General features: G+C 46.5%; 1 protein-coding gene across 1 annotated transcript in view; it reads right to left on the reverse strand.

Annotated features, from left to right (window-relative positions):
* The window catches only part of RHBDF2 (rhomboid 5 homolog 2), a 100,954-nt gene extending 86,871 nt beyond the window's left edge, over positions 1 to 14,083 (reverse strand). The window contains exon 1 of the mRNA XM_073683958.1: positions 13,959 to 14,083. The gene's annotated coding sequence lies outside the window, so the exon portion shown is untranslated. The remainder of the gene's footprint in view (positions 1 to 13,958) is intronic.
* Positions 14,084 to 23,303: the final 9,220 nt, after the last annotated feature.

Below are 23,303 nucleotides of genomic sequence, written 5' to 3' on the forward strand. Positions count from 1 at the left end.
ACTGATCACCTTTATCTGGGGTCAAAAAGAAAATTTTCCTGCTTCCCAAAGTGATTGAATGTGTTCAGGGTTTTTTCCTTCTTTAGGACCAACATGGTAGGTAAAGGGATGTTATTATTTACAGAGCTTTAGCATTAACAATATATATAAATTATAAGTTGTAATAGTATAAATAAGATTTAGAGTACTATTTGTCAATTACTCATAACAAGGGTACACATCAAACATTAGCATTTATATGATGCAAATAGTATATTATCATCCTGGTAGAGAAAAATAATAATTTCTACATCTTTTAATAAAATAAGGGTGTTGAATCTAGGGCTCTGAGTGTTGGTTCAAGAAGGAATTCTTTCATCGAGTCAGGTCTAAGGGGCAACGTTTCTCCTTCCGGAGAGTGAAATACCAGCTCTGGCATGTCAAGGTAAGGAGGCTTATTCACCGTGCAATGCTCCTCTAGGAAATTTCATATACAAATTGCCTTTTCAGAGAAAAAGAGGACTTGAACTCTACAGCGCCACCTATTGGAAGCAGCAATTCTACAAGTCACAATCAACCCTTTAACCAAATCAGTTCTCATACTTTGCACTGACGAGGGCCAACAGCCCGAAACACCATGTCTGCAAATTAAGATTCTGATTTGGCTTTTATCTTAAGTCATATTGCACAACTCGTTAAAGGGTTGATTGTAACTTGTACGATTGCTGCTTCCAATAGGTGGCGCTGTAGAGTTCAAGTCCTCTCTCTGAAGAGGCAATTTGCATATTAAATTCATCGAGTCACAAATTATTACAGGATTTTTTGGCTTCTTCAGGATTAACGGCTTTATGCACCACTCCACTGTTTTGTTTTATTCAGCGCTGGAATGGAGCTTTAAATGTAATTCCTCTGCCCCCAGGTATTATACATACCCTTCAGCATATTCACTGTCTTTTGGTACCACTTCAGTCCCGCGGCGCCATCTTCTGAGTGCAGCTTCTAATTGACCAGCATGCAGAAGCTATGTCACAAGCTCTCAATGCAAGTCTATGAGAGCCAGAACGAGGCTCTCATAGACTTGTACTGAAAAGTGACCTCTGCACAACTCCATGAAACACTGGGGCTGCCGGCAGGTCACTTTTCGCCGTAGACCTACGAGAGTGATGCTGGAAACTATGTAGACAGCAGTAAATGAGTATCAGACAGTGGGTAGGGGACTAACATTTACCGCACCACTCCAGTGGTGCAATGAAAAAAAAAAAAAAAAAAAAAATGATGGAGTGGTGCTTTAAAGTGACTGTCAGCACACTGACTATTCAAACCAAGTACATACGCTCGGTGCACCCTCGGCATGGCCAAACATTTAAGCACACCTTCCCACCTTCTTGGTTTCCTTTCTATCTCCACCCCTTCTTCTTTGATTGACTGCTCTTAAATGTTGCACTTAAATGTTTGGCCATGCCAAGGGTGCACCTGTACTTGGTTTGAACAGTCATTCTGTGCCGACAGCCTCCCTTTTCCCGACACACAATGTTACATTGCCATCTGTGACAATTTACCATATGGAGGCCAAATGTGTGTTGTTTTGGCCTCCATCTGGCCGGTTTGTGCCAGCATAAGGCTTGTATAACTGTATAGGAAAGTGCAGCAGACTGAGCTATCCTATACAGAGGGCTACTACAACCCCTGGCAAAAATTATGGAAACACCGGGCTCGGAGGATGTTCATTCAGTTGTTTAATGTTGTTGAAAAAAAGCAGATCACAGACATGGCACAAAACTAAAGTCATTTCAAATGGCAACTTTAGGGCTTTAAGAAACACTAAAAGAAATTAAGATAAAAAATATGGTACTCAGTAAGGATAATTTTTTTCAGACCAAGCAGAGGGAGAAAATTATGGAATCACCCTGTAAATTTTCATTTCCAAAACTAACACCTGCATCAAATTAGATCTGCTCGTTAGTCTGCATCTAAAAAGGAGTGATCACACCTTGGAGAGCTGTTGCACCAAGTGGACTGACATGAATCATGGCTGCAACACGAGAGATGTCAATTGAAACAAAGGAGAGGATTATCAAACTCTTAAAAGAAGGTAAATCATCAAGCAATGTGGCAAAAGATGTTAGTTGTTCACAGTCAGCTGTGTCTAAAATCTGGACCAAATACAAACAACATGGGAAGGTTGTTAAAGGCAAACATACTGGTAGACCAAGGAAGACATCAAAGCGTCAAGACTGGAAACTTAGAGCAATATGTCTCCAAAACAGGAAATGCACAACAAAACAAATGAGGAACGAATGGGAGGAAACTGGATGACTGTATGAAATTCATATTCAGTGATGAATCGCGAATCTGCATTGGGCAAGGTGATGATGCTGGAACTTTTGTTTGGTGCCGTTCCAATGAGATTTATGAAGATGACTGCATGAAGAGAACATGCAAATTTCCACAGACATTGAGGATATGGGGCTGCATGTCAGGTAAAGGCACAGGGGAGATGGCTGTCATTACATCTTCAATAAACGCCTAAGTTTACATTGATATTTTGGACAGTTTTCTTATCCTATCAATTAAAAGGATGTTTGGGGATGATGACATCATTTTTCAAGACGATAATGTATCTTGCCATAGAGCAAAAACTGTGAAAACATTCCTTGAAAGAAGATACACAAGGTCAATGTCAGGGCCTGCAAATATTACGGATCTCAATCCAATTGAAAATCTTTGGTGGAAGTTGAAGAAAATGCTCCATGACAAGGCTGCAACCTGCAAAGCTGTTCTGGCAACAGCAATCAGAGAAAGTTGGAGCCAGATTGATGAAGAGTACTGTATGTCACTCATTAAGTCCATGCCTCAGAGACTGCAAGCTGTTATTAAAGCCAGAGGTGGTGCAACAAAATACTAGTGATGTATTGGAGTGTTCTTTTGTGTTTTTCATGATTCCACATTTTTTATCTTGATTTCTTTTAGTGTTTCTTAAAGCCCTAAAGTTGCCATTTGAAATGACTTTAGTTTTCTGCCATGTCTGTGATCTGCTTTTTTTCAACAACATTAAACAACTGAATGAACATCCTCCGAGCCTGGTGATTCCATAATTTTTGCCAGGGGTTGAACAAAGAAACGTATAGCATGATATACACGTTTCTTTACAATGGGTCCCTATGGTGGATGAATATATCCATCACGCCCACTGTCGAGCACATACCTCCTGAGTGTATGCACCAGACAGTGTGCACAAACGGTAGTGTGGACCCAGCCTAACGCCATTAGGGTAACAATAATAAGGATAATATAAAATAGTAATAGGTGGACATTGAACTAGTAATAGATGTATTAATGACAGATTTGTTAAGTCTAAGAAAATCAAGTTAGTGTTAGGTTAGTGCAAGGTCCCATCTAAAGATCAAGCCTTGTCATTGGCAGATGGCCTTCTCAAATGATCAATATTTGCGCCAAGAAAGTTTTGTACATACACACATATTCCTTAGCACTTGCTCACTGCTGTTTACTTGTTGTTGTTGTTGTAGCCACCACACTTGGCTTGGATGGACTGACTGACTCTGTGGATCCATATCTTAAAAGTGAACCCGACAGCTGATGCATGCTGCCCACACATCAAGCAGCATGTATCAGGCACTAGCTGTAGGATCTCATACAGGCACGTTTGACCTAAACTCCGCGGCATTTCAGAAAAAGCCATACTTTGAAAGCCGTGGGGGATCTAGCTGCACAGTAGACTAGTTGGATAGCCAGGTCCCCAGGGGTTTCTCCCTGCCTGCTCTCCTGGAGTGACAGGTCTCTCCCTATCCGCACACGCAGAGAAAGACATGCCAATCCAGGCAACATATACTGTCAGAGTTAATGGAAAATTATATGTAATAGAGCTACTGAAATTACAGGTTTTATCACACAAACTGAGTATATGGGGGAAAAAAAAGCATAACATGGGTTCAACAGTGCGGACGTGGGTTTCCTTATCTAGATGTTTTAGCCTAATTCCTCATTTGCAACTTTTTGAAATGTGACATTTTTTGCGCAATTGTGCTCTAGTACCCTAGTAAAGTACAAAATCTGCCTAATTTTTTTTTTGTGCAGTTCAAGACTAATATGTGACATTTTAAAAAGATCATGCGACTTTTTGCTCTAAAAAGATAAAGACAAGAAAAAAAGAACATCTTAGATTTGTGTAAAAATCATCAATACACCTCTCAAAGAATTTGGTGCAAAAAAAAATAGTCAATGAATACACAAGACAAAAGAAAAAAAGAAAAGTCACTTAAAAAATTCCGTAAAGAAAAAATGCAATTGATGGATTGGGGCTGAAAAACTTTTTTTTTTTTTTTGGTATACCATATTATTGGTCCTTGGATGGTAGAGTAGACAACTACTGAATGCATTCAAGTCAACAGCAGTGGTTTTCAATCCACCTTCGCCCACCCACCTCAGCAGTGTTCGGCAACTATTGCCCACCATTTCTGCCACTGCCTGCTGTGTAAAATGTCACAAATATCTTGTGTTTTTGGTATTAAAGGGTTATATTCATCTTCATATATGGATATGGTTGGAAAGTACTTGTAAAAGCAAGCACTTTTGGAATTTACTGCTTATTAAAGCACCACTGTTTAAATGTAAGTCCCCTGTCATATACTCATCTTCCACCTCCTTCATCGGTTTCCGCGCCACTCTGGTCCATCCCCTGTGAAAAGTGACCTGCTCGCAGCTCCAGTGCTTCATGGAGCTGCCTGGAGGTCACTTTTCAATACAAGTCTATGAACCTCGTTCTGCCTCTCGTAGACTTGTATTGAAAGCTTGTGACGGGACCTTCTGCCTTCCGGCTGTCAGAGGCAGCGCTCACAAGATGGCGCTGTAGGACCGGAGTGGTGCTGAAAACTGGGGAAGACACCAGGTGGGTATATGACGGGGGCAGGTGGCTTACACTTAAAGCGCCACTACAGTGCTGGAAGAAGTAAAAAAACAACAATATATTGGCCAATTTATGTGCTAAGAGCTTTCCTTTACTGTAATTTTTCATATTAATATTACAGAAAAAAAATTGAAATATTTAATATGTACATTTTGTAATGTGTTCTTATTTTCCCATTGCAGTAACGCAGTTTCAATGTCTTAGAGCAATCACTCTTAGCAATTTAGGAGGCAACTTTGACCCTTTTTTACGGATTGGAGAGCAAACAGGACATCCCCAGACACCTAGCTATCTTCATAGAGGACGTCATGAATTGATGCCAACTAGTCTAAGAGCCTGCTAATGAACCAAATGATGGAGTGGTAATGTGTAGAGCAGGGGTCCTCAAACTGTGGCCCGCGGAGGACTTTTATCCGGCCCGCCGGGCTATGGGCGGAGAAGAGGGGAGCGATGTCAGCGCCCGCCCTTCTCCCCCGCTTGCTCAGGGCCCCGGCAGGCGGATACTTACCTCTCCCCGTGCCTCCGCAGATCCGCTGTCTTCCTGCTCTGTGCTTCCTGTGACGTCTCAGGTCAGAGGGCGCGGTGACATCTTTACACCGCGCCCTCCCGAGTGCCGTCACAGGCAGCGCAGAGCAGGACAACGCCGCCGCGACGCTGGAGTCCAGACCAGAGTAGAGCAGCGGCAGCAAGTGAGAAGTGAGGTGAGTATTGGATTTTTTTTTTTTTAATGTATGGAGGCATAGGTCATTATATGGGGGAGAAAGGGACATGCTGCATGGGGCATTATGTGGGGGAGAAGGGCGACATGCTGCATGGGACATTATGTGGGTGGGGGCGACATGCCGCATGGGACATTATGTGGGGGAGAAGGGCGACATGCTGCATGGGGCATTATGTGGGGGAGAAGGGCGACATGCCGCATGGGGCATTATGTGGGGGGGGCGACATGCCGCATGGGGCATTATGTGGGGGGGGGGGCGACATGCTGCATGGGGCATTATATGGGGAGGTGACATGCTGCATGGGGCATTATATGGGGAGGTGACATGCTGCATGGGGCATTATATGGGGGGGGGGACATGCTGCATGGGGCATTATATGGGGGGGGTGACATGCTGCACGGGGCATTATATGGGGGGGTGACATGCAGCATTATATGGGGGGGTGACATGCAGCATGCGGCATGGGGCATTATATGGGGGGTGACATGCTGCATGGGGCATTATATGGGGGGGGGGGGGGGACAGCCTGCATATGGCATTATAAGGGGGAAACAGCCTGCCTATTGGGAACATTTACCTGCCCATTGAGGACCTATGCTGCCTATTGGGGACCTATGCCGCCTATTGGGGACCTATGCCGCCTATTGGGTACAGTTACCTACCTATTGAAATACCGGTTGATTTAACTTTACTTGTTCTTCATTTTAAATATTGTATTTGTTCCTGTATTTTTTTTTTTACTTCAAAATAAGATATGTGCAGTGTGCATAGGAATTTGTTCATAGTTTTTTTTAAAAACTATATTCCGGCCCTCCAATGGTCTGAGGGACCGTGAACTGGCCCCCTGTTTAAAAAGTTTGAGGACCCCTGGTGTAGAGGAACTACATGCGATCTAGATGAGTAAATTGTTGCACTGATGACACATGCTTTACTTTAGTATCTGTGGAGAATCCACCTGTTGAACCGTGTTTGCCCTATGGTACCTGGATACATGGCCCTACACTAGTATTCAATTATTTGAAATATGGGTATATGACTAAACAATATTGATTTGAATGAGGGTCAATCAGGGACAGAGGGATAATCCTCGGTGAATGGGGGAGCAAACTGAATGAATCCTAGGGTCACAACCTCTGCTGGTAAGGTAGGGATTTAGCAAGGGATCTATAGTGACTAACAGGCGTATTTTATGTTCAACTTGGACTACTACTGTACAATAAGGACTACTGCATGTGACTGCTACAGCCAATCATATACAAGACAGCTGAGACAAGTGACTGGCTGCAGCGGTCACATGCTGTAATGATATCATCCCTGCTGCCCTGTTAACTGAAACCAACAACAAAAAGGCAGCGCTAAATCAACAGAGGGAAAGTAAAGCAGATTTTTATTTTTACACAGTCCAAACCTGAGGAGCACAAAAATGTAAATCTGAAAAAATCCTTTAAGTGAGTAAAATAGGGCAAGTATCCAGGAGCCTCCGCGACTTCCACGTCAGTTTTGCAGATGAGGTAGTACATATGCTACTTGCCACAACCGGCCACTTGCTGGGAACGTTCACATGACTGTATTGTAACCATATTTTCTTACGCGCAATCCCCAGCACAACTATAATCCTACTGACCCAGGCAAACGTTATCATAGCCATATATGATGCTTTTAGTCCAGGTCATGAGGCCATAATATGGATGAGACATCATGCACGGGTACCAGTAGTCATGTAGCCCCTTTTCTCTCCTCCAACATCGCTACACTAAAACTTTTAGTTACACTATATGGATGAAAGTATTGGGACATGCCTCTTAAAGAGAATATGTCAGGAGGTTTTTGCTACCTCATCTTATAGGAGCATAATGTAGGTAGAGAGACCCTGTATCCAACGTTGTATCACTTAGTTTACTGGGTGCAGCCTTTCTGACACAGTTTTTAGATTTAGCAGGAAGCAGAGCTAAGAAAGCTGCCCCCGCCCACACCCGGCTCTGTATGTATATAGTCTATAGACCCTGAGCTGCTTATCACAGGAGGAGGAGTGTCGGACTAGCATGTACACATCAGACATGTCAGTGATTATGTCCTAGTGATAAAGCCTGCACTTTGGGTAAACAACAGCACAAAGCTTGATAAGTGACACATGGTTGACTTCTGTGTTTTAACCCCTAGCTCATGCTGTCTTCAGATTATATACCAAAAACTTGCTGACAGATTTCCTTTAATCACAGAAATCAGATTTTTCATTCAACCCTATTGTCACAGGTGTGTAACATTAACCCTCTTGCCATGTAGTCGGCCTTTACTAACATTTATGAAAGAATGGGTCAATCTAAAGAGCTCAGCAAATTCGAGCATGGTCCACCAATGTTACAAGTCCGTTCGTGAAATTTCATTCAATCTAAATATTCCACCATCAACTGTGAGTGGCATTATTAGAAAGTGGAAGAGTTTAGGATCTACAGCATCTCAGCCATGATGTGGTAGACCACAAAGCTACAGAGCCGGGGGAGGGTCACCGAGTGCTGAGGCACATAGTGAATAAAAGTTGGCAAAGCTCTGCTGACTGCCAAGTTCAAACTCCTCGTATTACCATCAGTACAAAAACTGTCTGCCGGGAGCTTCATGGCGTAACTTTCGATGGCCGACAATCTGCATACAAGCCTTACATCACCAATGCCAATGTGGATAGAGTGGTGTAGAGCACATCACTACCAGACTCTGGAGCAGAGGAAGCATGTTTTATGGGAGTGGCAAGTCACGCTTTTATATTTGGTATATGATTGTGATGATACAGCTTATAATCTTAATCAGCCAGACGTTTAGATTTGTTAATCCAAGAGAAATACACTATTATCTTTGTGTTGACTTGTAAATGTATGTGTATTTCTGTGGCTGGTTAAAGCGCATCTGTCAGGAGGATTGTGCTCAGTAAACCACATACACTGTCAAGTGGACGCCATTATACTGAGTAAAATGATACCTTTGTTGATGAAATCCGTCCAGTGGTTCTTTTACAATCGTTAATTTCTGACATAATGATATGCTCGTGCTCTGATTATGTATTCCTATCTCTGCCTTCTGACAGGTCACTGTTCTTTCAGTGACCTGACTACTATTTTAAATATTGACTGTGCAATTTGTGCGTCATATTGAAATTTACATTCCCCCAAAATGGCCGCAGCGGCCAGCGCATGCGCAGTAGCATCTCTCAATTGCTGAGAGATGCTACTGTGCATGCGCCATTTTGTTTTTGGAAAAAGAATTTGGGTGTAGCAATATGGCGCCGCGCATGCACAGTAGCATCTCTCGGCAACCGAAAAATACTACTGCGCAAGTGCGGGTGCCATATTGCTGCAGGCAAATTTCTTTTTCCCCTAGCAAAACGGCGCCCGCGCGGGTGCAGCAGCATGGCTTTAACCAAAGAGACACAGATTTGGATTCTAATTGATTCCGGCCTAAGGGTATATGGCCCTGACTGGAAAGATACGGATCTGCTCCACTGACCATCAGAGAGCACATGGATACATTTGGGGAGACCAGGTTGGGACGATGAAGTCACATGGCTCAATGGATATGTTGTTTGGGGTTGCCAGGTGGGACCCTCCAGCAGGGCTGTGGAGTCGGAGTCGTGGAGTTGGTATAAAATGGACGGACTCAAACTCCTAAAATATATAATAAATTGGGTACAGTAGTTCAATGCAGTTTGTGGGGAATATTTTTTCATAAGAGTTTGGGAAAGTTATGAAATGTCCTATAAATATCTGTCCTATTCCTGATCTAGGGGTCTAGAATTTTAGCTGAGATGAGTCTGTGCTACAGTAAATTTATCACTTAAACATGAGCCATGTATGAGGGAGTCGGAGTCATGGAAATTGAGGAGTCTGAGTTGAAGTCAGAGGTTTGGCCTACCGACTCCACAGCCCTGCTCTCCAGTCGCCTGGAACCCATGGAGACATTCGGAGAAGCCAGATTGGGACCAGCCGGTCATCAGGCCCCATGGAAACTCTGGGAGGCCAGGGCTGGACCCTCGGGTCTCCTGGCCTTGTACCTCAATGGACTGCTAGCTTCCTAAGCTTGCTGCTACCTTCTCTCTGTGGGGGGCCTGCCAGAAGTGGGGGGCCACTGGTTGAGGTAGTTGGCCCGGAAGACCCAAAGTCGCAGCTGTTCTATCCCAGACAGGGCGAGACTGTAATGTTGTTCCATCTTGGGTATTAGCTGGGACTGTTCTGTGTGTTTATTGAACCACAAAGTGGACAATAAAGTATTGACACACTGTTTTACCCTCACCCTGTGTTGTCTAAGTAGTATTAAGCCCATGGAAGTCCCCGGGTGTTCACAATGGACTGGGATTTTGGAATGGCAGGAGAACATTACCTGTCTGACAGGAATTGAGCCAACTTTAAAGTTTGGTGTTGGAAAGACAATGCTATGGCGGTCTTTTTCAGGGATTGGCCATAGATCCCATAGTGTCAGCGATACTGGGGTCACATGGTCATTGATTCTCTCATGCGAGAGAATCGGGCCTATTATGGTCATGTCACTTGGATCAAACTCTGTCAGAGTTTAATCCTAGTATCACCTGTGTGTGATCTGATTCTCTTGCATGACAGAATCGTATCACAGGTGCGGAAAAGATGGAGAACTTCATTTTTTCATCTCCTCCATTCTCTGTGTCCACTGCTATCAGATTGCACTCGGATAACATCCAACTGCAGTCCGATGTTTCACACGCACCCATAGACTTGTATGGGTGCACGTGATCCAATCATCAGATCGCAGCGATTGTTTTCTCATGCCGAATTGACATGAGAAAAAAAAAATCGTAGCTCTGCACTGCCCAATAGTATAACACTGGGCCAAGTCCTATCCGTTAAAACATCAAATAGCACTTGGCTGTGTTATACATTCGTGTAAGTGAGCCCTGAAAGGAAGTCTTAAAGGGCTGTGTCATGATTCGGTACAGTGACTGCAGACTTGTTCTTAGACCGGACAATCCCTTTAATGCTTCAGAACGCCAAGCCATTTTGGACAATTGTACATTTCCAGCTACGTGGGAACATTTCTGCTTTATCATTACTGTGCCCCAATTCAATGTAAGGTCCATAAAGGCATGGCTGGGGGAGCGAGTTTGGTGTGGAAGAACTTGGCTGACCGCACAGAGCCCTAACCTCAACCCCATCCAACACTTTTGGGATGAACAAGAATGGAGATTGCGACCCAGGACGTCTCCTCCAACATCAGTGTCTGACCTCAGAATTGGATGAATGGGAAAAAATTCCCACAGACGCTCTCGAAAACCTTTGAGGAAGCCTTCGCAGAAGAATGGAAGCTATTAGATCAGCTAAGGGTGAAATTTCCAGATATTAATAACTATGGATATAAAATGGGATATCAAACGCTCCTGTGGGTGTAATGTGTAGGTGTCCCAATACTTTTGCCCATGTAGTGTAGCTTGGCCCACATTTACCCAATGTGTATGGCCACCTAAAGTGTTGCTGACTCATGTAAGTGGAAAGCTTCTAAAACCCAATCGTGAAGCCAACACACACAATAGTTTCAGCACTTCCCATAAGCTGAAGGCTTCTACTACCAGACTGTTTGGCCTTCAGTTTCGCAGAAATTCTGATATTACATTATACATCAAAACTATCCCCATAGCGATAAAGCGCCCAACATACGGTAAGTCACAGGCTGCTGAAAAGCAGAAGCCATATGCTTCTATACAGATTACAAAAATCCCAGACAGCTTCTGATAAATAATTTACTGAAAGTGTTTCATCACACCTCGTAGTCAGGGTGCGGTCAAATCTATGGGGCATTTTCGTTTCAGCAGTTTTTTACAAAAAAAAAAAAAAGAAAACCTGTAGCATCTGAACAAACCCTTAGACTTAAGACATTGACAAGGCCTATCCATAATTTTCAAGGATAGAACCCATAGGGGGCAATCCATCAAAGCTTTTTCGCCATATGTCTGGAGAAAAAAAAAAGCTTCGAAAAATCGAATTATTTTGTGCAAAACAAATGTGACACTTGGCATGTTCACTCCATCAATGTAGGCAGAGCTGAGGCAGAACGGGAAGTAGGGGGTCCCGCTTGTCCCATTCATGACGAGTGGCGGTGTTCACTGCCCGACAAATCTTACTCCAGCAGGGGCTTGATTAAGCTTTGTAGTGAGGCGCATACAAGAGGTGCACGCTACTATGCACCTCGCCTGATTCATGAAGATCCATGAGCATCTGCTCCAAAACGCCCCCAAGACCGGGTAAGTGAATCGCCAGTATTAATGAATTGCCCCCATGATCTAAGGAACTGTTCACATGGCTGTTTTTTTTTTTTTTATATATGTCATGAATAAAAATTACTCAAGCAACTCTATGGGTCCGTGAAAATCATAGACCGCACACGGATGGCATCAGCGTGTAATCCATGTGCTGTACAATATTCCATTGTAATCTATTGAGAAGATGTCATTTATTTTTTCATACGTGAAAAAACACTGATGAAACAACGATGTTAAAAAAGGACACTGATGAAACTCAGATCCAAAACACTGCTAAGAAACAGCCCATGTTTTTACATATGAGAAAGTCACGGATGTCAGAATGAGGCATTTCTAGTTTTGCTGGGTAAATGAGTAAAGATTTGCTTAGCAAAGCTGATGGCTGTAATGACGGCCATAATGGTAGCCACTCAGCTTTTCTTCCTGCAATAACTAAGAAAAGAGGATTTATGTTTAAAGGGAATTATTTGTACAGCGGTGTACACGAGCGATGACGGTAAACATGCCGTATGTGCTATAATCTCCCCTCCAATGGCAGGCTATAACACGGTATAAGAGGACTACTGATCAGGAGACTGCGCTAGTCCACTTCGTAATCCGAGAAAAACAAGTGCTAATCAATACACTGCTGCCATACAGCATTACAGGCTCTCGGGATGGATGGCGGGAAGAGTTTTATTACTTCCCACTCCGAGCTTTGGTTTAACCTCATCACCACCCAGCCCGTGCCGTATACACACTTATACATTAAGAGGAAATAGAGCAGAAGAGACACAAAGGACGAGTGGCAGGATGTAGAGGAGGATTGGGCGAGCAGGATGCAGCTGACACATCACTGTAATGTAACCACCAGCAACATATAACAAGCTCGTCTTTGGGGAACTAACTACTAATAGGCTGAAAACTCTGTGGCCCATATAGGCAGCAAGTGTGAAATGCAGACACAGCAGCAGTATGGTGAGACCCTGCCATATAGCTCCAAAGTAACGTACACCACTACGATATACAGTACCCATCATCAGAACGGAGATCCCATCCCAAGGAGGCACCGATCTCCACCAGCCCATGCCGAACGCAGGCTGCCCTCTCCACCAGCCCATGCCGAACGCAGGCTGCCCTCTCCACCAGCCCATGCCGAACGCAGGCTGCCCTCTCCACCAGCCCATGCAGAACGCAGGCTGCCCTCTCCACCAGCCCATGCAGAACGCAGGCTGCCCTCTCCACCAGCCCATGCAGAACGCAGGCTGCCCTCTCCACCAGCCCATGCAGAACGCAGGCTGCCCTCTCCACCAGCCCATGCCGAACGCAGGCTGCCCTCTCCACCAGCCCATGCAGAACGCAGGCTGCCCTCTCCACCAGCCCATGCAGAACGCAGGCTGCCCTCTCCACCAGCCCATGCAGAACGCAGGCTGCCCTCTCCACCAGCCCATGCAGAACGCAGGCTGCCCTCTCCACCAGCCTATGCAGAACGCAGGCTGCCCTCTCCACCAGCCTATGCAGAATACTAGCACAAGAAATATATCCTAATAGAAATTAAAAGATCCCCCACCCAAAGGAGAAAAAAAAAGTTTGAAATAAGTGCATGGCAGCCAACCAGGGCCAAATGATGTGCAGTGATGACCTCATCATGGCCACAGGGGGCATATGATGTCATCACTCCACAACATAAACATGGGAGTTGTACTATTTACCAGAGTACATTTTTTTCCAGTGGGTGCTGATTTATGGGGGTCTCCTAGAGCCAGATAAGCCCTTTAGGCTAGCATGTGAGCATATTTAGGCTTTTAGGTCCACAGTTTCCTCTATGAGAACAGGCTTGGATCCTATAAGGAGCCACACTATAGGGAACACCTGTATGTAGGTGATCTCAGAACTGAACACGTGACCAGCCAGCTCATTGCTGGCTGGCTGATAACAGAAAACAATAGACGTCCAGCTGTACAGGAAGCCGAGCTAGCCCAGAGTTCGGGCTGGAAGTGAGAGCCCACAGTACACTGACGTCCATGACACTAGCACAGGACCCCGGTACACGGCGGACACGCCCCGCACACAGGACACTCACCTGGGCGCACTCCGCTGCTCCCTCCGCGCTTCCCGTCCTCTCACTACAGAACAAACACACTTTCTGGGCGTGGCCGCAGCGAGTCAGCTGGGTGGGCGTGGCGTTGTGGGCGTGGCTAGAGGCTGACATAAAATGCGGAAGTTAACGGGGAGACACGTGGGTGGGTAGCGAGTCCTGACTGGAGAACCCGGGGCAGCTATGTGAGGAAATGTGTCCGCGGCTCATGTGCTGTCCGGACACTAAACTTCCCACAGGTCTCTGTCTGTGCTTGATGCGACTGAGGGGGCGGCACTGAGTTCCTGGGCTTGTCGAGACTCGTAGTGTTGGAAGTTCGTCACCAGAAATACAATACTGGGGGCAGCTGGTGCGGTCCAGGCAGGAGAGACGTGTACTAGGCAACAGCAGGATGAATAAAAAGGGTTACACTTCGAAACTGTGTTCTTGTGTGATTTATGAATAAAGTTTAGCAAATTTGACTAAAGGCCTAAGTGACCTTGTTGCCCATAGCAACTAGATTTCACCTTGTAGTTTAGACTGACAGGAAATCCAATAGCATGTCCTCTGTCTTATAACAGTGTGAAGGAGACGCGCCACTCAGTCACCTGTGCTATCGGCCATGAGGCCGCCACTCAGTCACCTGTGCTATCAGCCATGAGGCCGCCACTCAGTCACCTGTGCTATCAGCCATGAGGCCGCCACTCAGTCACCTGTGCTATCAGCCATGAGGCCGCCACTCAGTCACCTGTGCTATCATCATGAGGCCGCCACTCAGTCACCTGTGGTATCAGCCATGAGGCCGCCACTCGGTCACCTGTGCTATCAGCCATGAGGCCGCCACTCAGTCACCTGTGCTATCAGCCATGAGGCCGCCACTCAGTCACCTGTGCTATCGGCCATGAGGCCGCCACTCGGTCACCTGTGCTATCGGCCATGAGGCCGCCACTCAGTCACCTGTGCTATCAGCCATGAGGCCGCCACTCAGTCACCTGTGCTATCAGCCATGAGGCCGCCACTCAGTCACCTGTGCTATCAGCCATGAGGCCGCCACTCAGTCACCTGTGCTATCAGCCATGAGGCCGCCACTCAGTCACCTGTGCTATCATCATGAGGCCGCCACTCGGTCACCTGTGCTATCATCATGAGGCCGCCACTCAGTCACCTGTGCTATCAGCCATGAGGCTGCCACTCAGTCACCTGTGCTATCAGCCATGAGGCCGCCACTCAGTCACCTGTGCTATCAGCCATGAGGCCGCCACTCGGTCACCTGTGCTATCATCATGAGGCCGCCACTCAGTCACCTGTGCTATCGGCCATGAGGCCGCCACTCAGTCACCTGTGCTAACAGCCATGAGGCCGCCACTCGGTCACCTGTGCTAACAGCCATGAGGCCGCCACTCGGTCACCTGTGCTATCGGCCATGAGGCCGCCACTCAGTCACCTGTGCTATCAGCCATGAGGCCGCCACTCGGTCACCTGTGCTATCGACCATGAGGCCGCCACCTGGTCACCTGTGCTATCAGCCATGAGGCCGCCACCTGGTCACCTGTGCTATCAGCCATGAGGCCGCCACTCGGTCACCTGTGCTATCAGCCATGAGGCCGCCACTCGGTCACCTGTGCTATCGGCCATGAGGCCGCCACTCGGTCACCTGTGCTATCGGCCATGAGGCCACCACTCAGTCACCTGTGCTATCAGCCATGAGGCCGCCACTCAGTCACCTGTGCTATCAGCCATGAGGCCGCCACTCGGTCACCTGTGCTATCATCATGAGGCCGCCACTCGGTCACCTGTGCTATCATCATGAGGCCGCCACTCGGTCACCTGTGCTATCGCCATGAGCCCGCCACTCGGTCACCTGTGCTATCGACCATGAGGCCGCCACCTGGTCACCTGTGCTATCATCATGAGGCCGCCACCCAGTCACCTGTGCTATCAGCCATGAGGCCGCCACCCGGTCACCTGTGCTATCAGCCATGAGGCCGCCACCCGATCACCTGTGCTATCGGCCATGAGGCCGCCACCCGGTCACCTGTGCTATCGGCCATGAGGCCGCCACCCGGTCACCTGTGCTATCGGCCATGAGGCCGCCACTCGGTCACCTGTGCTATCATCATGAGGCCGCCACTCGGTCACCTGTGCTATCAGCCATGAGGCCGCCACTCGGTCACCTGTGCTATCAGCCATGAGGCCGCCACTCAGTCACCTGTGCTATCAGCCATGAGGCCGCCACTCAGTCACCTGTGCTATCAGCCATGAGGCCGCCACTCGGTCACCTGTGCTATCGACCATGAGGCCGCCACCTGGTCACCTGTGCTATCAGCCATGAGGCCGCCACCTGGTCACCTGTGCTATCAGCCATGAGGCCGCCACTCGGTCACCTGTGCTATCAGCCATGAGGCCGCCACTCGGTCACCTGTGCTATCGGCCATGAGGCCGCCACTCGGTCACCTGTGCTATCGGCCATGAGGCCACCACTCAGTCACCTGTGCTATCAGCCATGAGGCCGCCACTCAGTCACCTGTGCTATCAGCCATGAGGCCGCCACTCGGTCACCTGTGCTATCATCATGAGGCCGCCACTCGGTCACCTGTGCTATCATCATGAGGCCGCCACTCGGTCACCTGTGCTATCGCCATGAGCCCGCCACTCGGTCACCTGTGCTATCGACCATGAGGCCGCCACCTGGTCACCTGTGCTATCATCATGAGGCCGCCACCCAGTCACCTGTGCTATCAGCCATGAGGCCGCCACCCGGTCACCTGTGCTATCAGCCATGAGGCCGCCACCCGATCACCTGTGCTATCGGCCATGAGGCCGCCACCCGGTCACCTGTGCTATCGGCCATGAGGCCGCCACCCGGTCACCTGTGCTATCGGCCATGAGGCCGCCACTCGGTCACCTGTGCTATCATCATGAGGCCGCCACTCGGTCACCTGTGCTATCAGCCATGAGGCCGCCACTCGGTCATTGGTGCTGTCTGTCAGACATGAGGCCGCCATTCAGTCACTTGTCTCTCTGTCAGACATGAGGCCGCCATTCAGTCACTTGTGCTGTCTGTCAGACATGAGGCTGCCATTCATGTTGAAAACATCTAGAAATCCCAAATCACTCCCACAACACTGAACATAAAAAAAACAGGTGAACACATAAAATAGACTTAAAGGGGTTCTCCACCACTAGGACAACTTCTTAATATGAGTGTTTGCCCCCGATAAAATATAAACACTTATACTCACATCCCGTGCTGGCACCGTTCCAGAGGTGTCGGTACTCACTCTCCCGGGGCTCACATGGAGCTATTATGTCATGTGAGCCAGGCGCCCAATCACCATTGGCGTCACTTTCCTCGCCTTCAGAAGTAATTAACAGGGAGTGAGGCCTGTGGCTAGCTGCTCACTTCCTGTTAATTACTTATACCATACCGCCCAACTTTTGAGAAACAGAAAGAGGGACAGATCATGCGGCGTGCATAGCGCACCGCCGCAAATTTTGACCACACCCCAATCCACGCCCATTTACTGTATCTTTCTTCCCCGGCAGGAGGAGATGTCAGAGGGGTGGTGGCAGTGAGGGACATTCAGCAGACGTGGATGGATTCAGGGATCTCTGGTTCAGTGTACAGGTCAGTGCTTCCTGGCAGCTAGATGGGAGGCCGTGAATCTCTAACCTTCCGGCGTCCCTGGCGCGGCTTTTGATCACCCAGTGCCGGCTGGACGTCATCCGTGCGTCCTGCTCATCTCTAGTTGGGACCTGTTGATTTATTTTTTGTTCCCTCATTCACAGTTGGCGCTGCCAGAACTTTCTCATCTTCATGTAGCTTTCCTATACGACATCCAGATTTTTTGTGTCTGTAAGGCCGTGTTCACACAGTGCAGAACTACTGTTTTTTTTTTTTCTTTTGAATAAAGGAGAAAGAAGAAGGAATGTTTCAATAAAAAATAAAGCTTTATTTCATATATTTAAAGATCAAGTTAAAAAAGGACACAACAGTGGTACCACACAGAGGAAAAAATTATTCTGCACATGAGCAGGTGATCATCTATTGTAAGTTTAAGGGTGATTGGGATTGAGCTTCTTTACAGTATCAGAAATCCCAAAACTTATACATATATCACTGTTAGTCCAATTGATATTCAAGTTCCGACAATTTTAAGCCTCTATTGAGTGTAATGCATATGGGATCAATAAAGTGAACATTGGTGACTTAAGTCTATGCAAGAAAATACAAGTGCCGAAAAAGTCCCATCAAAAATGTACCCCTACAGTAAAGAGTCCTTACCCATGTTGCAGATTGCCCTCCTGTGTAGTGTGGGCGGAGAAAGTGAGCCCCTTTTTAACTTGATTTTAAATATATGAAATAAAGTTACCTTTTTTATTGAAACATTCCTTCTTCTTTCTCCTTTATTCTATTGTATAATTTGGCGTGATTACTGATGCACACATGCCGTGTATGACCTATAATGGTCTGATTGAATTTGATTGACAATGCTCGTGGAATTTTTGATATTAATGTGTTTTTTTTCTGTAGATGTCTGCACAAAACTACACAATAACAATCTTCTCTGATTATTTCTGCACTTTTTTAGGCCTTTTCCCCCCTTATTTGATGCGTTTTTGGTGCAGATGTGAAGCCACGTTTTTAATGTGTTTTTATAGTACAGAAAAGCTTTTATTCTATACTTAATAAAATAACTGCCGTTTTTTACATGCATTTTTTTTAGGCTCCAAATATAAGACAAGAGAGAAAAAAAAAGCACCAAAATCGCACAGTTCTGTAGCTTCTTTAGACCACATCGGGCACAGTTTTCATGGAATCACATCCACTTTGATTGGACAGTTAAACACAGCAGAATTTCTGTGCAAAAAAAAGCAGCAGAAAAACCGCAGCATTTATGCTTACATGTGAACAAGGTCTAAATGTCCAAGCAAAATGGATGTGATTCCATGAAATCTCCACCCCATTTGGTTTGAAGACGCTGCCGAACGCTGCGGTTTTGGTGCATTTTGTCTCTATAGGCTTCTTCTGAAACAAACGCATGAAAAAAAAACGCCGCTTCATTTTTAATCGCAGAATCAAAGCTTTTCTGTATTATTAAAAAAGCATTGCATCAAATAAGGGGAAAACACATAAAAGAAACGCAACAAACACGCAATAATCAGAGAAGATAGTTGTTGCGCCGTGTGGTGCGGACACCTGTAGAAAAAAGCCGGAAAAAGAATGCCACATTTACACTACGTGTGAACACGGCCTCAGCATTACAATTTTATTACATTTTTATGGGTTTAATAGAGAAAAAATATCAATCACGCCATTTTTTTTTACGTCATTTACCGATCCCCATAAATAATCTGATTGCTGTGTTGTGTGGGTCGTTACAATTACAGGGATACCAAATATGTCTGTGTTATTTGCTGATTTGTGATGTTTATTATTTAAAGGAGTTGTCCACTACTTTCACACTGATGCCGATAACAGATGATCAGTGGGGTGCCGTGCGCAGGACCCCGGCCTATCATACATTGATGCCCTCAAAGGGGGACAGTCCCGCTGGATCCAGGACGGTTGGGAGCTATGCTTATACGTCTGAAGGCAGGAACAGTGATGCCAGCGGTGATTGGGCACTGGGCTCACGTGACATAACAACCTCACATGAGCCCTGGTAATGCGAGTGCCGACACTGCTGGAACGACACCGGAAGGGATTATAAGCTTTTTTATTTTAACTGAGCCAAACAAGTGGAATGAAAAGGGGTTGTCCTAGTGGTGGACCACTCCTTTAAAGGTAGTCTCTCAGCACAGAATGACTGTTGAAACCAAGAACAGATGATCAGTGCACCTTTGGCGTGGCGAAACAGAGGCCACGAGGTTGGCCACTACTTTTTTATTGATGGCCCATCCTTTGGATAGTTCAGCAATATCTAATCGGTGGGGATGTGACACACGCCATCCCGCCAATCAGCTGTTAATGGCAATGGACTGAGGTTCCTGGATTCTGAAAGAATACAGCAGCTCCATCCGAACTATAGTGGCTGCGGCTGGGTACTGCAGATGCACACTCTACTCATTTGATTAGGTTTAGAACTGCAGTACCCGACATTGGCCACTATACAGTTGACAGAGCTTTGCTGTTCAGCTCTGCAAATGCTTGCATCCAGCCGCAGTTAGCATAGAGAGCAGTTTGGGGGTGCATGCTGCACTTTTGTACTGATGATGCCAGCAACGGGGCCCCCCACCCTGCGTCACACTTTCAACGGTATCTTCATCCTGGATGCAGAACAGTTAAAAGCAATGATGGAACAGGGAGGCGTCAGCTCCCTATTTTATTCTTCCTGTGCGTCTCAGCGCAGTGGGCACTATGACTTCACTACTTTGCATCTGCTGTGTGGAGCCTTAGGTTTAGTACATACGTAGCATTTTTGATGCGTTTTCACGGCGGTTTATCGGCGCGGTAACGCATCAAAAACACTTGGTAACCGGTCTGCCAGCTATTGCAATGGCAATCATAATGTGCTGTGCACATGATGCTTAGATTTACACTCAGGATTGCCATTGCGGAAAAAATGCAGCATGTCCTTTATATAGAGCGTTTCCACAGCCCATTGACTTTAATTGAACAGCACCAAATCTGCAGGTATAATATTTATACCTGCGGATTTGCTGCGTTTCAGTTAAAGTCAATGGGCGGTGAAACGCTGCGGAAACGCTGCGAGTGGTACCCTGGTTGGCAGAGGAGGACTAGTACTCCCCTCATCTCACCGCCGCTCCTGCTGATAACAGCTGGAGCGGTGCGACTGAGGGGAGTAGTACTGTCCTCAGCCGAGCTGGCACACACGCGGTCACGTGAGCTCTCAGCTGAAGATCAGCTGAGAGCTCATGTAACTTCACTTTACGGCACCGGTGCTGCGTGGGAACATTCTCAAGAATGTTCCCACCAGTACTGGTGCTGAGGTCACCGGGGCTGATCAGCTGATCTTCAGCTGATGAACCCCAGTGACCTCACTCCTGCAGCTGCATGTACACTGACAGGAGTGATTTTACACCCCTGTCAGTGTACATTGCTGTCTTCTACAGCAGTGACGTAAGTGATTGCTGATGTCACTGCTGTAGAAGTGACCCGGATCGCCGAGGGACAATCGTGACGGTGGACAGGTGAGGGATATGGTTGTTTTTTATTTTAATTTTTTTTTCAGAAGATCGAGGGATTCAGGGACTGAGCGTACAAAAAAAAAATTAAAACCATGTGTCATTTTATTTAATTAAAATACTTTATTCTGGCCATGTATTTATTAAAAAAGCAGTGACAACTTTACTATGCGGTTAGTAATGGGGGCGTCTTATAGACACCGTCTATTACTAACCTGGGTTTCATGTCAGCCACCAATGCAAGGCTGACATGAACCCCAACCCCATTACCTCACTCGCCACTGCTACAGGGCAATGGGAAGAGCGGAGGCTAAGTGTCAGATTTGGCGCATCTTATGGATGTGCCATTTCTGGGACTGCTGAGGGGTGAAATTATTAGCCGCGGAGGGGGCTAGTATCCATGGCCCCTTCCCTGGCTATTAATATCAGCCCGCAGCTGTCTATTTAGCTTTTTCTAGTTAGATTTTATAGGGGGGCCCTACGTCAGTTTTTTTCTTGGGCCCCCCTGTAATCTAGCCAGTAAAGGCTAAACAAACAGCTGTGGGCTGATATTAATAGCCAGGGAACATTGTTGGCTAATGGCCCCTTCTCCGGCTACTAATATCAGCCCCTAGTGGTCGGCTTTCCCTCTTCTGGTTATAAAAATGACGCGGGAGCCCATGCAATTTTTTTTTTCAATTTTAGCCTCTGTGCCCACGATCCAGACGTAGCAGCGCTTTGGATGCATATTTTTGCTGCGTCCAAAACGTTGCATTCTATTGAATGCAGGTAAATCACTGAACCATGCGGATTTATCGCATTCAATATTTTCCAGTGGTCAAATTTCTGTTGCGGAGACTAGCGACTCCGCAAGAAAGTTTGACATGCTGCAGTCCTGAAAGACGTGCCGCATGTCAGTGTTCATAGGTGATTCGCAGCCTTTGATGCACGCATAGCGGACATGGGATTTCTAGAAATCCCATCCACTATGCTGTAACATCTGGACGCTGCGGGTTTGACGCTGTATAAATACGCCGCGTCAAACCTGCAGCAGCTCCTGATCGTGGCCATGTACCCAAACTCACCCGCAGCATGTCAATTTCTGTAGCGGACATGTCAGTCTCCACTGCAGATTTTGACCGATTGAAGCGGTGGATTCACATGTACTGGAAACAAAAGTGCGGCATAAGAACATAGCGTTTTGGACGCAGCAAAAATATGCTGCGTCCAAAGTGCTGCTTGTTGGTGTTCGTGGGGACGTAGCGGCTAACGAAACAGCTGTGAGCTGTTAATAATAGCCAGGGATCATATTTGCCTAGTGGCACCTTCCTAGGCTAAAAAATAGCAGCTCACAGCTGCCCCAGAAATTATATGAATGGAAATGCTAATGAAGATTGGGTATATGGGATTAGTTGACACCTAGTTCTTTTGTTTGGTGATGACAAGGTGTCAGTCAGACCCTTTCATCACCAAACCTAATTAAAGTAAAGAGTAAACACACAGACACAGAGCAAACACTTTATTTAAAATACAACAGACACATTCTTTAATCATTTAAATTAACCAATATACTCACCCCAGTTTTGACTGTAATTCAAGGGTTAAAGCAATGTCCCACCAAAATAACTTTATTTAGCTCCAAAAAGCATTCACTGATGTACAAAAACGCTTCAAAAAACGCATCTAAGCGCTGTAAAACCGCACGTTTTTTCCAGCAGCGTTTTTCCTGCCAAGGAGATGCAGAGACGCTGCAGAAATTTCTGCTTCAAATCCTGAACGTGCGCACATAGCCTAAGAGCACAAGCTGCAGAGACCAGAAAAGGGGGAGAGGTGAGTCGTTTTCTCTCTTTCCTTCCTTTTTTTGCTTTTATCAATGAGTATGGGACTGTCATTCTGTGTGTAGGGGATATACTGCGGGGCTATCATACTGTGTGTAAGTGCATATGGGGCCAGCATAAATGTGTGTGGCGCTTTGAGGATCATCAACTACGTGCAGGTGATATAACTGTGCGGGGGATATTATGTTATGTCAAGGGCTCTGTGGAGTAAATTATAACTTGTGGACGGCTGTGTATGGCCATTATACTGTGCAGAGGGAAGTGGGGGCCATTGCATTGTGTGGGGCCATTATGCTGTGTGGGCCATTATACCGTGTGGAGGGCTGGGAGAAGGCCATTATACTGTGTTGGGGTCATTATACCTCGTGGAGGACTTTTTGGGTGC

This window comes from Phyllobates terribilis, unplaced genomic scaffold (genome assembly GCF_046119375.1).
Source record: "Phyllobates terribilis strain yellow unplaced genomic scaffold, ASM4611937v1 Scaffold_5__5_contigs__length_657084704, whole genome shotgun sequence".
Lineage (NCBI taxonomy): Eukaryota > Metazoa > Chordata > Amphibia > Anura > Dendrobatidae > Phyllobates > Phyllobates terribilis.